Genomic DNA, 14,356 nt, shown 5'->3' on the forward strand with positions numbered 1-14,356 from the left:
GCAGGGACTTTCGAAAATCTACTTAAGGGCAAATTGCGTATAGAAATCATCTTCGGAGTAGCCTATGTAATATGTAATTGTTTCTGAAAGCTTAAAATGTACATACCATACATTTCCTGCAGAATGTGTTGTTGTTGTTGTTTTTGTTTGTGTTGTTTTGTTTTGATGTGGTGCATAATTGAAAAGATAATACAGATACATTGATTGATGTTTACAACTATACAATGTATATCTATATAATAATACTCTAAGGCGTCGAGGGGGGTATCTGGGGTCCATTTTACAGCGCCCAAATCTCCCCTCCCGCCCGCCCCCGGTCGCCGCCGGGCGGTCCCGCGGACGGACGACGTTTTAATCTACCCATTTGGCCACGTCCCCGTTCGATCTTCGGTCGCGGTCGCCGTCGACGTCGATAAAGGCGGTTTCGGGGTCCCGGGGAGGACGGGCGGACGAGGGCACGGCGGGCGTCGCGGATTGCAAGGAGGCGACGAACCCGCGAGAGCGAGTCGGCAAGGCGTGCATCCGCCCTCTGTGCAATCAACAAAGAGACACACAGCGGACGAGAATCTACTCTGTCAATGGATGTAGCACATCACGTAGTAACGGTTGTGGCTTACCCCGAGTTTAGGCCTCTTGCTATAGGATACGCTTTGTAGCATGTAAGAGAAATACACATTAACAGATGACTCACCCGGGTGAGGGGATGTAAGAAATGCACGCTCTCACGGGTTGGGCTTACCCGTGTTATGCGTCTTTTTATATGATATGCTTTGTAGGCCAGCCGGACCTGCTGCGTGTACGAACGTACGTGTATAATGTATGCGATGATTCTACGCTCACCGTCACACGCACAGCTCAGTCGCTTCGTCTTTGATTCTATGATGATTGCCGTGATTTATATATAGTTTACGTGAATAGAGGTATGCAAGCAGGGTTACTTTGGTATTATCCTGTTCATGTTTACTGAATATTGAAAATCATTCTTCAAAGTAAAGTTTTCACAAGAAATTCATCGTGACTGACAGTTCAGTTGCAAGCTAGCTGCCATGAGGCACGGGCAGTGCAGTGCGCCACTGCTGGCGAGCACTGTCGGAACTGTGACTGTGTGTGAGGTGAGGTGAGCTGAGCTGAGCTATTATAGAGTAGACTCGACAACATTTTGAAATTGCTCTTATTGCCCCTATATTTCAATATAGTTTCGTGATTATAGAGGTATGAAACCTGAGCTGAGATTGTGATTATTCTGTCCATGTATAGTTGTATGCTAAATTTCGATAATCATTTTTCAAAGTAAAGTTTTCACAAGAAAATCAGACGGTCGTTTAAAAACATAGCCATTGGCATTGTCTATAGCTGAATAGAATACTTTTACTATGATACAGTTCCTTCATCAAATCAATGCATTAAAACGGGTATTACGGTGCGTCATTCATGGTCAAACAGCGTTATAAAAATCTTCTAGATTCTAGGCCTAGACCTTATATAGACTATATAGATCTATGTGATGTAGTAGAAATAGGATGTGATGTTTAATGGAAAAAATTAATCAGTAATCATAGCTATCTCTAGCCCTTTTCTTCTCCAGAACTCTGGGGCTTAAAACCGGCCGTAATTGCAGCAGATGCTGTATTTTCTGAGCTGAAGTGAATTTTTATTTTTTTAAATTGAACCGGTTGATATATTTCATTGACGTTTCTTACAGGTATTCGGACAATGATCCGGTCAACTTGATACCTCATTCATGAATAACGGAGCTGTATTTCTTGCGTACGCGAAGAAAATGACCGAAAAGAAGCTCGCCACGCAAACACAGAAATTTATGAATATCAATCAATATTTTTAATTAAAATATAATAGGTCTATTTTAAATTTAAATCAGTCAAGTCTTTATTTGATATTTATTAGCTTATTTTTAATTAAAATATAATATTTTAAATTTAAATCAGTCAAGTCTTAATTTGATATTTATTAGCTTATTTCATGATGAAATCAATTATAAATACAATTGTAAATAGAATTGTTATATATGTCGATCTTTACGGAAGCTAAAGGCTGAAAAGTTTGATGCCGCGGACGAACGCAAAATGGCTGCCACAGCAAAGAGCGCCCGTTTAACGGGCGCAAACAGCTAGTCTATAATAGTAATACGCTAAGGCTCCGCGGGGGGCGCGACGTCTCCGCCGGCCTTTGTATTCTATTGTTTTTTAATGAGATCGCCGACCCAAGTTGGTGCGGCTATCTCCTCCTGAACCCTGCCCTCGGGGTACCGGTGACCGGTGCCGTCGTCCGCGGGAGAGTCTACTCTAGCGAATTGGCTATACTCCGCCCGAGGTCCTCCTCCGTGTCGACGTCCAGGGCGAAAACAGACGCGACATGCATAATGCAGGATATGCGTGACGACAGAGATACCTCATGGATATGCAACATGACATCCGTAGACACACGACCGATGACTATCCGTATAAAATTGTATACACAAAAATCGGTCGTAAAAAAAACTCGAACCATATTCCATACCTTACCTGGCTTACCATGTCGCACGCAAGTACGCCAAAACACGTACATTTTCGCAGTTGCGAGATCGAGACGGAGCGTAGGGCTCGAGTTTTTGGCGGTCGATTTTGTTTCGGTAGAAGCTGAATCTAGACCATGAACCACTAAACATCGCGAAACTGCAATCAATTTCCATCACGAATTCACGATTGCTGCAATATTATAAAGTTTCCATAAATAGAGGTATGAAATTAAAGTCTATTTTGTGATGTTCTCGCCATGTTTACGTAATTTTGATAATCATTTCTTCAAAGTAAAGAAAATCAGACAAAATCACCGTAGATCTAACTGACACGCATAGACTACAATACAGTGCATTGCCACTGTGTAGTGTGTGTGAGATGAGCTGAGTTGCAGTTGAAAGTGTGTGAGTTGAATTCGAGTCAAAGAGATTTGACACTTTGAAATTGTTATCTGTTGGTTTGCATCATTATTGCCGCGATTTCAATATAGTTTCGTGAATAGATTTACGAAACCTGAGCTTAGAATTAGTAAAAGTATTACTAGACTCTAATGTCTACGTTTTAAAAGACTGTTTGATTTTCCTGTGAAAATTTTACTTTGAAAAATGATTATCGAAATTCATGGTCAGAAATAATCACAATCTAGGGTCTATTATGTTACAGTTCTTGCATCAAATCAATGCATGAAAACTTAGTTATTGAACTAGAAAAATGTTGTTTTTTTTTAAATAGGCAATTATGAAGTAGGAAGCCTGAAACCTAAAAGCCTACTAAACAAATCTCAACAAAGTGTAGGCCTATCCTTATATGAATTAATGAAAAAGTAGCCCCCGAAAATTTCCCTAAAATTTGAAATGGATCCCCCGAAATGAAAAACTTAATTTTTTGCCTGCGCACCCCCTCTGGAATCCTGCGGATTTCCGCGGGTCCTGAGTTGAGTGTATATATAATATAGGCGTGGGGTCCACGGGTTTCAAGGGGCCATAAACCCCCAAAAGCTCGGGGGTTACGTTTTTCAAAGTTGGGGGGGGGGGGGGAGAGATCAGATCGCAGCGAGTTGAGTGTATATATAATATAGGCGTGGGGTCCACGGGTTTCAAGGGGCCATAAACCCCCGAAAGCTCGGGGGTTTTAGGCGTACTATAGGGTCAGATGAGCATATTTTTAATACTTTATTTGTAACACTTGCGGGTCACTAATTGGCGTGGGGTCAATACGTAGAGTTGCGTAGTGTTGCGTAACAACTACGCTGGCCTACGTTACTATATGCTGAGGGACGGAAAGGGGTACGCAAGATGAACGAAAACAATTCAACCTGTTTAATTTTTTTCGCCAGCCTACGCATAACCTACGCAGGGACTATTTCCCCATTAATACGCAGCCTAATTTCTGCGTAGTCGGTACGCCACACTACGGAACTCTACGCAGTTCCAGTGGCTTAAAGAATAACTACCGGTACAGTTGGATCGTTTTTTTTTATTTTTATATAAGGCCAAATTAAAAAAAAACATGTTTAGCTTCCTGTTTTTTCGAAAAATGGGAAGGAGGAGGCCCTTTTTTTTTTTTTTTTTCTTTCAAAATGGCCGCTCCGTACATTTTTCCTGACATTCAGGCTATTTTTCAAGTTGGCGGCCGACAATTTTTTTTTTTCTTTTTTAAAATCAGAAATACATTTTAGCAGTGCTTTTCATGTTTTTTTTCTTTCAAAAAAAAATAAATAAATAAAAAAAAAATAAAAAAAATAGGAGGCGGCCCCCAAAAAGGAAGCAGGCGGGGACGCTGTTTTTTTTTCTTTCAAAAAAAAAAAAAAAAAACTTTTCAAAAAATTTCAAAAAAAAAAATAGGAGGCGGCCCCCAAAAAGGAAGCGGACGGGGACGCTTAACATGTATATTTCTTAATGGCCTGAATGGCAAATAAAGTTCTTGGTGGTTTTAATTTAGACAGTCTCTATATATCTATTTACACCCCCGCCCCCCTCTAGGATCCCGCGGATTTCCGCGGGTCCTGCTAGTCTATAATAGTAATACGCTAAGGCTCCGCGGGGGGCGCGACGTCTCGGCGAGCCTTTGTATTCTATTGTTTTTTAATGAGATCGCCGACCCAAGTTGGTGCGGCTATCTCCTCCTGAACCCTCCCCTCGGGGTACCGGTGACCGGTGCCGTCGTCCGCGGGAGAGTCTACTCTAGCGAATTGGCTATACTCCGCCCGAGGTCCTCCTCCGTGTCGACGTCCAGGGCGAAAACAGACGCGACATGCATAATGCAGGATATGCGTGACGACAGAGATACCTCATGGATATTCAACATGACATCCGTAGACACACGACCGATGACTGTCCACTCACATTAAGTTGCGTATTAAATGCTCTATGCAAAGGGCGGGATTACCGAGAGTAAAGCATCTTTCTATAGGATGTGCTTTGTTGTAGCTAGGATGTGCTTTGCATGGATTTGCATGTAGTAGCTGCACAAGAGATACACGGGGCTTCCCGTCGACGTCCAAACTTAGAGACCTATTTCCATCATGATTGCCGCGATTTTTATATAGTTTTCGTGAATGGAGGTATGAAATCAAAGCTTATTTTGTGATTATTACGGCCATGTGTACTCAATTTTGATTATCATTTTCTAAAGGGAAAGTTTTGACAAGAAAACCATTGGACTGACAATTCAGTCGCAAGCTAACTTCAGTCACCACACATCACAGTGCAGTAACTCGAGGAATCTCCAACACCGGCACCGGGCACCGCAGGCGTCCGAGGCCTGCGGCGCCTGTGTTTGAGCTTCGTGGAGTTACGCTGGAGTGTTATGTGTGTGAGTAGAGCTGAGCTGAGCTCGAGTCGAAGAGATTTGACACTTTGAAATTGTTATCTGTTGGTTTGCATCATTATTGCCGCGATTTCAATATAGTTTCGTGAATAGATTTACGAAACCTGAGCTTAGAATTAGTAAAAGTATTACTAATGTCTACGTTTTTAAACGACTGTCTGATTTTCTTGTGAAAATTTTACTTTGAAAAATAATTATCGAAATTTATGGTCAGAAATAATCACAATCTAGGGTCTATTATGTTACAGTTCTTGCATCAAATCAATGCATGAAAACTTAGTTATTGAACTAGAAAAATGTTTTTTTTTTTAAATAGGCAATTATGAAGTAGGAAACCTGAAACCCTGAGTTGAGTGTATATTTGTAGGGCCATAAACCCCCAAAAGCTCGGGGGTTACGTTCTTCAAAGTTGAGAGATCAGATCGCAGCGAGTTGAGTGTATATACAATATAGGCGTGGGGTCCACGGGTTTCAAGGGGCCATAAACCCCCGAAAGCTTGGGGGTTTTAGGCGTTTAATTAGGGTCAGATGAGCATATTTTTAATACTTTATTTGTGACACTTGCGGGTCACTAATTGGCGTGGGGTCAATACGTAGAGTTGCGTAGTGTTGCTACCAACTACGCTGGCCTACGTTACTATATGCTGAGGGACAGAAAGGGGTACGCAAGATGAACGAAAACAAGTCAACATGTTTAATTTTTTTCGCGTACTTTCAGCGTAGAAACTTGACGCAGAAAGTACGCCTTTTTACGCAACACTATGCTACCCTACGCCAGATCGTCAAAGCAGTAAAAGCTATCCACACAGTAAGCAACCATATAAGCAAACCTGTACGCCAGCCTACGCATAACCTACGCAGGGACTATTTTCCCATTAATACGCAGCCTAATTTCTGCGTAGTCGGTACGCCACACTACGGAACTCTACGCAGTTCCAGTGGCTTAAAGAATAACTACCGGTACAGTTGGATCGTTTTTTTAATTTTTTTTATATAAGGCCAAATTTAAAAAAAAACATGTATAGCGTCCTGTTTTTTCTGAAAAATGGGAAGGAGGATCGAGGCCCTTTTTTTTTTTTTTTTTTTTTTTTCTTTCAAATGGCTGCTCCGTACATTTTCCCTGACATTCAGGCTATTTTTCAAGATGGCAGCCGACAATTTTTTTCTTTTCTTTTTTAAGATCAGAAATACATTTTAGCAGTGCTTTTCATGTTTTTTTTTCTTTAAAAAAAAATAAAAAAAAAAAAAAAAAAAAAAAAAAAAAAATTCAAAAAAAAAAAAAAAATAGGAGAGGCGGCCCCCAGAAAGGAAGCGGGTGGGGACGCTGTTTTTTTTCTATAAAAAAATTTTAAAAAATAAAAAAAATTCAAAAAAATTTCAAAAAAAAAAAAAATAGAAGGCGGCCCCCAAAAAGGAAACGGGCGGGGAAGCTGTTTAAAAAAAATATATATATATAGGAGGTGGCCCCAAAAAGGAAGCGGGCGGGGACGCTAAACATGTATATTTTTTTAATGGCCTGAATGGCAAATAAAGTTCTTGGTGGTTTTAATTTAGACAGTCTCTATATATCTATTTACACCCCCCCCCCCCGCCCCCCTCTAGAATCCCGCGGATTTCCGCGGGTCCTGCTAGTCTATAATAATAATACGCTAAGGCTCCGCGGGGGGCGCGACGTCTCCGCCGGCCTTTGTATTCTATTGTTTTTTAATGAGATCGCCGACCCAAGTTGGTGCGGCTATCTCCTCCTGAACCCTCCCCTCGGGGTACCGGTGACCGGTGCCGTCGTCCGCGGGAGAGTCTACTCTAGCGAATTGGCTATACTCCGCCCGAGGTCCTCCTCCGTGTCGACGTCCAGGGCGAAAACAGACGCGACATGCATAATGCAGGATATGCGTGACGACAGAGATACCTCATGGATATTCAACATTGCATCCGTAGACACACGACAGACGACGAGCAACTCACATTAAGTTGCGTATTAAATGCACGATGCACACGGTCGGGCTTACCCGAGTAAAGCATCTTTCTATAGGATATATCCTTTGTAGTAGCCACAGAGATACACACGAAGCTTCGATCCCGTCCACGTCCAAACTTAGAGACCTATTTCCATCATGATTGCCGCGATTTTGATATAGTTTTCGTGAATGGAGGTATGAAATCAAAGCTTATTTTGTGATTACTACGGCCATATAGTCTAGACCTATACTAAATTTTTATTATCATTTTCTAAAGGAAAGTTTTCACAAGAAAACCATTGGACTGACAGTTTAGTCGCAAGCTGCCTTCATACAGTGCAGGGCTTCTGTTCAGTGTGTGTGAGTTGAGACGAGCTTGCAGGAAGCTCCAACACCGGCACCGAGCACAGCAGGCGTCCGACGCCTGCGGCGCCGGTGTTCGAGCTATGGAGTTACGCTGTAGTGTGTGTGAGTTAAGCTGAGCTGAGCTCGAGTCGAAGAGATTTGACACTTTGAAATTGTTATCTGTTGGTTTGCATCATTGTTGCCGCGATTTCAATATAGTTTCGTGAATAGATTTACGAAACCTGAGCTTAGAATTAGTAAAAGTATTACTCATGTCTACGTTTTTAAACGACTACCTGATTTTCTTGTGAAAATTTTACTTTGAAGAATGATTATCGAAATTCATGGTCAGAAATAATCACAATCTAGGGTCTATTATGTTACAGTTCTTGCATCAAATCAATGCATGAAAACTTAGTTATTGAACTAGAATTTTTTTTTTTTTTTTAAATAGGCAATTATGAAGTAGGTAGCCTGAAACCTGAGCCTTCTAAACAAATCTCAACAAAGTGAAGGCCTATATCCTTTGATGAATTAATGAAAAAGTAGCCCCAGAAAAAAGAGCCCCCGAAAGTTGAAAAAAGTAGCGCACGAAAATTTTTCCAAAAATTTGAAATAGAGCCCCCGAAATGAAAATCTTAATCTTCTGCCTGCGCCCCCCTCTAGAATCCCGCGATTTCCGCGGGTCCTGAGTTGAGTGTATATATAATATAGGCGTGGGGTCCCCGGGTTTCAAGGGGCCATAAACCCCAAAAAGCTCAGGGGTTACGTTCTTCAAAGTTGGTGGGGGGGGGGGGGGGGGGGGGAGAGATCAGATTGCAGCGAGTTGAGTGTATAGGCGTGGGGTCCACGGGTTTCAAGGGTCCATAAACCCCCGAAAGCTCGGGGGTTTTAGGCGTTTAATTAGGGTCAGATGAGCATATTTTTAATACTTTATTTGTGACACTTGCGGGTCACTAATTGGCGTGGGGTCAATACGAGAGTTGCATAGTGTTGCGTACCAACTACGCTGGCCTACATTACTATATGCTGAGGGACGGAACTGGGTACGCAAGATGAACGAAAACAATTCAACATGTTTAATTTTTTTCGCGTACTTTCGGCGTAGAAACTTGACGTAGAAAGTACGCCTTTTTACATACGCAACACTACGCTTTATGCCTACGCAACAGTATGCTACCCTACGCCAGATCGACAAAGCAGTAAAAGCTTTCCACACAGTAAGCAACCATAAGCAAACCTGTACGCCAGCCTACGCATAACCTACGCAGGGACTATTTTCTCATTAATACTTAGCCTAATTTCTGCGTAGTCGGTACGCCACACTACGGAACTCTACGCAGTTCCAGTGGCTTGAAGAATAACTACCGGTACAGTTGGATCGTTTTTTAAATTTTTATATAAGGCCAAATTTAAAAAAAAACATGTTTAGCGTCCTGTTTTTTTCGAAAAATGGGAATGAGGAGGCCCTTTTTTTTTTTCTTCTTTCAAAATGGCCGCTCCATACATTTTCCCTGACATTCGGGCTTTTTTTCAAGATGGCGGCCGACAATTGTTTTTTTTTTTTTTTTAATATCAGAAATAATTTTAGCAGTGCTTTTCATGTTTTTTTTTCTTTCAAAAACTAAAAAAAAAAAAAAAAAAAAAAAAATTAAAAAAAAAAAAAAAAAAAAAAAAATAGGAGGCGGCCCCAAAAAGGAAACGGACAGGACACTGTTTTATTTTCTTTAAAAAAAACAACAAAAAAACAACAAAAAATTAAAAAAAATTCAAAAAAAAAAATAAATAGGAGGCGGCCCCCAAAAAGGAAGCGGGCGGGGACGCTAAACATGTATATTTTATTTAATGGCCTGAATGGCAAATAAAGTTCTTGGTGGTTTTAATTTAAACACTCTCTATATATCTATTTACACCCCCCGCCCCCCTCTAGAATCCCGCGGATTTCCGCGGGTCCTGCTAGTCTATATAATAATACTCTAAGGCGTCGAGGGGGGTATCCGGGGTCCATTTTACAGCGCCCAAATCTCCCCTCCCGCCCGCCCCCGGTCGCCGCCGGGCGGTCCCGCGGACGGACGGCGTTTTAATCTACCCATTTGGCCACGTCCCCGTTCGAACTTCGGTCGTGGTCGCCGTCGATGTCGATAAAGGCGGTTTCGGGGTCCCGGGGAGGACGGGCGGACGAGGGCACGGCGGGCGTCGCGGATTGCAAGGAGGCGACGAACCCGCGAGAGCGAGTCGGCAAGGCGTGCATCCGCCCTCTGTGCAATCAACAAAGAGACACACAGCGGACGAGAATCTACTCTGTCAGTGGATGTAGCACATCACGTAGTAACAATGGAGCGGGCTTACTCCGTGTGAGGCATCTTCCTATGGTAGGCCATGCGTGTACGTGTATCATGCGATGATTCTATGCTCACTTCACACACACAGTAGTTTCGACGATTTTCGTTTGGATTTTGCCCATTAATGTGACCTCAAAGTGAGTGAACAGAGTTTAATATTTTGAATTTAAATCAGTCAAGTCTTTATTTGATATTTATTAGCTTATTTCATGATGTTTTTGTGTCATTGTATGGCCATGATCAGACGTTCAATTTCAGAATAAGCAAGAATCTTCAGCAGTGAAGGAGGCAGATTATTTTGAAGAAGAAGAAGAAGAAGAAGAAGAAGAATGTTATTAACGGATTGATTTCGGTCATCAACAGGACCGGAGCGGGGCGCTGGCACTGCAGCTTGGTGTTGGCGCTGGCACGAGTGTTGCGCTGGCACGAGTGTTTGCAAGGCCAAGGGGTGACCATTTAGGCGTACGTGTATGTAATTATGTGTCTGCATGTTTCTCTGAGGGGTTACCCTTGGTAAATGAACATGTTTTTGTTTATAATAATATGGGTTGTGCCATATCTAAAAATATGCACTACTTATGAGTTATAGTTTGTCATAGACTAGATCTAGATCTACTTGAAATTAAATGGTCATAATTTATGGATAAGAGTCAGTGTATGGCATGTTAGGGGGTTCAGTTTCTACGTCAACGTACATGGTTTATATATTAACTGATTTATTTATTATAATCGGAAGGAATTCGGCAATTCTGATCATATGCACGTAGAGTCTCTGCTGCGCGGTCACAGAAATTTAAGGTAGAGTCTATGCATGAAATTTGAAGGCTTTAGAATATTCTTCCCCAGAACTCTGGGGCTTAAAACCGGCCGTAATTGCAGCAGATGCTGTATTTTCTGAGCTGAAGTGAATTTTTATTTTTAAAAATTGAACTGGTTGATATATTTCATTGACATTTCTTACAGTTATTCGGACAATGATCCCGGTCAACTTGATACCTCATTCATGAATAACGATACCTCAATCATGAATAACGGAGCTGTATTTCTTGCGTACGCGCAGAAAATAACCGAAAAGAAGCTCACCACGCAAACACAGAAATTTATGAATATCAATCAATATTTTTTATTAAAATATAATATTTTAAATTTAAATCAGTCAAGTCTTAATTTGATATTTATTAGCTTATTTCATGATGAAATCAATTTTAAATACAATTGTAAATAAAGTTGTTATATATCTCTTATCAGACTAATGTATGATGAACCCATCGCATGTACCACCTGTAGCAGCGCCCCATGGATGTGTGGCTGAGATGAATCCCTCCTACGTACCATCTCTATCAGTATCAGCGCCCCAAGGAAGTGCAAGTAGCAAAGTGAGAGCAATGCAGGTTATTTTTTAAAATATTTAATTTTTATTATGTATTTAATGAATAATAATAATGATTAGTAGTAATGAATTTGTCTTCCACAGCGCAACAAAATCACTTCAATCAATTATTAATAAATAATAAATAGATTTGAGGTATTTGTTCTGTCATCAATATGTTCCCTTTTAGCTGGACGATACAATCTCATAAAATGCAATGAGAGTGCACATATAGAGGATCCTTGATAACTTTGCAGAAAAAATATGAATGTTGTTTTCTTGCGTACGCGCAGAAAATGACCGTAAAGAAGCTCACCACGCAAACACAGAAATTTATGAATATCAATCAATATTTTTTATTAAAATATAATATTTTAAATTTAAATCAGTCAAGTCTTAATTTGATATTTATTAGCTTATTTCATGATGAAATCAATTTTAAATACAATTGTAAATAAAATTGTTATATATCTCTTATCAGACTAATGTATGATGAACCCATCGCATGTACCACCTGTAGCAGCGCCCCATGGATGTGTGGCTGAGATGAATCCCTCCTACGTACCATCTCTATCAGTATCAGCGCCCCAAGGAAGTGCAAGTAGCAAAGTGAGAGCAATGCAGGTTATTTTTTAAAATATTTAATTTTTATTATGTATTTAATGAATAATAATAATGATTAGTAGTAATGAATTTGTCTTCCACAGCGCAACAAAATCACTTCAATCAATTATTAATAAATAATAAATAGATTTGAGGTATTTGTTCTGTCATCAATATGTTCCCTTTTAGCTGGACGATACAATCTCATAAAATGCAATGAGAGTGCACATATAGAGGATCCTTGATAACTTTGCAGAAAAAATATGAATGTTGTTTTCTTGCGTACGCGCAGAAAATGACCGTAAAGAAGCTCACCACCCAAACACAGAAATTTATGAATATCAATCAATATTTTTTATTAAAATATAATATTATAAATTTAAATCAGTCAAGTCTTAATTTGATATTTATTAGCTTATTTCATGAGGAAATCAATTTTAAATACAATTGTAAATAAAATTGTTATATATCTCTTATCAGACTAATGTATGATGAACCCATCGCATGTACCACCTGTAGCAGCGCCCCATGGATGTGTGGCTGAGATGAATCCCTCCCATGTACCATCTCTATCAGTATCAGCGCCATCGCATGTACCACCTGTAGCAGCGCCCCATGGATGTGTGGCTGAGATGAATCCCTCCTATGTACCATCTCTATCAGTATCAGCGCCCCAAGGAAGTGCAAGTAGCAAAGTGAGAGCAATGCAGGTTATTTTTAAAAATATTTAATTTTTATTATGTATTTAATGAATAATAATGATGATTAGTAGTAATGAATTTGTCTTCCACAGCGCAACAAAATCACTTCAATCAATTATTAGTAAATAATAAATAGATTTGAGGTATTTGTTCTGTCATCATTATGTTCCCTTTTAGCTGGACGATACAATCTCATAAAATGCAATGAGAGTGCACATATAGAGGATCCTTGATAACTTTGCAGAAAAAATATGAATGTGGTTTCATGCATGGGAGGTTGATATGTACAGTCCTAATTGAAACTTTAATAAATGGATCATGTTATTTTAATAAAGTATGTTAAGCCAAACTAAAAAATTGTATTCATGTTTTCATTTGGAGCAAGTTTACATAAGTATGTTGTAATTTTTTTAATTATTGATAGACTCTTTGAAAATCAATTTCATTTATAACTACTATCATGTCAGCATTGTGATCCGAGAAATGAGAGAAATTAAGCAAAAGATGGAAAATATGTGAATACATCAATTAATATATGATTTTCAGTGTAGAACTAAATTAACTTAGTAATGTGTGAAAAAAGGAAATGTGAGAATGGGAGTGAAATGGAATGGTATTGCTAGATACTAGAGAGATAGGAAAGCGAAAGGGAGAAAATGGATAGGAACAATTGAAGACAATAATCATAAATAACGAAAGTGAAAACGAAATTAAATTATAAATTATCTGCAACAAATTTTAATTACAAATATCTGATCTCACTTTTTTCTTCCAATTTTCAATTTTTATTACATGGTACAGATAAAAAAAAATAATCAAAACGCTACATTAAACAACAAAGAAAAGGTTTATATCTTAACAAGTATAAAATATAAATAAAAAGAGAAGAAAATGGAATAATAAATAAAAAGTAATCATATACAAGAAAGAGAAATAAAAATGAAAATAAAAGAAGACAAAAATGTTCCAAAGAAAAGAAAGGATATTAAATTATATAAAAATTAACCTAAATTTTGTTTGTATTTAAATCAATATTATTTTCGAGAGCGATATATCTATTAACATTTTACAGCCCCCCCCCCAACCCCCTATAATCCCGTGGATATTTCAATGTGAATACCAACAAGTTAGACTTATGGTGTCCTCAAAATGGCAAATAAAGTTGGGTAGGAACTAATGGTTTCCTCTAATTTGCAAATACAGTTCTTGGTGGTTTTAATTTATATATCTATTTACACCCTACCCCCCCCCCCCTTAGGTATTCCGCGGGTCCTGCTTCTATTACAGTTAATTTCTTTCTTTAATCAGAAAAACATTTTGAAGTGCTTTTAATTAGGTGGTCTGTCGATGACAGATCACCTATTGATTTCGTTAGAATTTTCTTTCTTTATTCTTTATTCTTTATTCTTTATTCTTTATTCTTTATTTATTTTTATTTCTTCCGTACACTTTTTTTGTGTATACGTTTACTCGAAATCGACTTGGTCAATTTCCTTCAAATTTCTGATAGTCATTAGGCCCTATAATATCAAGTTCCCGAAACCTTTTTCAAGTTCATGGGGTCATCGTGACGTCATCCAGGCGCCATTTTGTAAAAATCAAGTCATTATCATATCTCGATAACGAGTCTTCAAAAATAAACCATATTTGGTATACATCAACTTCAGGTCAAAGTTCAACTAAAAATGTCAAC

General features: G+C 39.2%; 1 long non-coding RNA gene across 3 annotated transcripts; it reads left to right on the plus strand.

Moving 5' to 3' along the window:
- Positions 1–249: 249 nt before the first annotated feature.
- LOC115925976 lies at positions 250–13,012 on the plus strand. 3 transcript variants are annotated; one of them, XR_004064905.1, is made up of 4 exons: positions 250–920; positions 11,239–11,366; positions 11,841–11,968; positions 12,443–13,012. It is a non-coding gene; the product is annotated as an uncharacterized LOC115925976 (long non-coding RNA). The 3 variants fall into 3 exon arrangements; XR_004064906.1 differs by lacking the exon at positions 250–920 and adding an exon at positions 4,855–5,079; XR_004064904.1 differs by lacking the exon at positions 250–920 and adding an exon at positions 10,043–10,127.
- The last annotated feature ends 1,344 nt before the right edge of the window (positions 13,013–14,356 follow it).

This window comes from Strongylocentrotus purpuratus, unplaced genomic scaffold (assembly GCF_000002235.5).
Source record: "Strongylocentrotus purpuratus isolate Spur 01 unplaced genomic scaffold, Spur_5.0 spur5_scaffold_19, whole genome shotgun sequence".
NCBI classification, from domain to species: Eukaryota; Metazoa; Echinodermata; class Echinoidea; order Camarodonta; family Strongylocentrotidae; genus Strongylocentrotus; species Strongylocentrotus purpuratus.